This window comes from Sinocyclocheilus grahami, unplaced genomic scaffold, assembly GCF_001515645.1.
Source record: "Sinocyclocheilus grahami isolate Dianchi unplaced genomic scaffold, SAMN03320097.WGS_v1.1 scaffold2670.1, whole genome shotgun sequence".
Taxonomy (NCBI): Eukaryota; Metazoa; Chordata; class Actinopteri; order Cypriniformes; family Cyprinidae; genus Sinocyclocheilus; species Sinocyclocheilus grahami.
Genome location: NW_015507848.1, coordinates 1 through 1,055, shown reverse-complemented (window position 1 = coordinate 1,055; position 1,055 = coordinate 1). Strand labels below are relative to the sequence as shown.

Sequence of the window (1,055 nt, the reverse complement as noted above, 5' to 3'; positions counted from 1 at the left end):
TTTTTTTTTTTTTCAGGAAAATCTATGTAATATATTTTTGATTACTAGTTAGTATTGCGAGGGGAATTTATGATATTTGGCAATATTTATAAAATATTTATGAGCTTTTTTTTTCAATTATATTAAATCTCTCAGCCCCATCAGTTTTGTTGTATTTTTGCAGTCAAAAGTGACAAAGCCTTGAAATGTAACCTTTTGTTTTTCTTTCACGAAAACCAATGTAAAATATTTCTGTTCAATAATATATATTTCTTATTATTATTATTATTATTTAGAATTTTTAGAGGATTTTATGATTCTATGCAACAATTTTTAGGAGCTATTTTTTCCACAGTCATTTTTGAATGCGAAGGTACCAAGTGTTACTTTTTTATTTTTCAACTATTTAACATATTCGAATCATGTCCATGATTTTCTTTGTGTTCACATAACTAATTTTACAAAAGTCACCAAGTGTCTTCCCATTCCAATGAAGCAAAAAATTAAAAACATTTATTTCGGTCAGTTCCGACCGAAGAGGACCAGAGGGTTAAACTGACAATGTTTTGTGATGTATATAAGTATTTATTTAATCTGTAAGAAAGTGTTTGCAATTGACTGACCCTGTGTCCGTCCATCCCATTCTCTCCTGGAGTACCCGGAGGACCTTCGGGACCAGTGTTTCCCTGATCACATCAATACATAATACAACATAACTGGATACATTTCAAACAAGTATCCTGCAAACATACAGAAACTTCTCTATAATGTTAAGTAAATTAATATAATTTAAAAAGACAAGATTGTTTTGTTGGACATTAACTTTTTAAAACATTAATAAATAAGCAAAAAGTAAATTAAATGAAAGTGTACCGGTTTTCCTCGATAACCTTTATGTCCTTTACTTCCACTGGATCCTTCGGTACCATCCTCCCCCTATTATTATAATCACTGATATTAATAATGTTACATAATGTTATATTAATTTGAAATTATTTTTATTAACATTTCTACAATTACATGAAATGCCTAGCTGCAACAGATGATTAACTAGCTTTAACAGACCTGCAAACCAG

The 1,055-nt window shown here is 29.5% G+C and overlaps 1 long non-coding RNA gene across 1 annotated transcript; it reads right to left on the bottom strand.

Annotated features, from left to right (window-relative positions):
- Positions 1-601: 601 nt before the first annotated feature.
- On the bottom strand, positions 602-1,055 carry LOC107575483 (uncharacterized). Its single transcript, XR_001607880.1, has 3 exons — positions 1,045-1,055; positions 853-915; positions 602-665 (listed from the first exon to the last, which is right to left on the bottom strand). It is a non-coding gene; the product is annotated as an uncharacterized lncRNA (long non-coding RNA).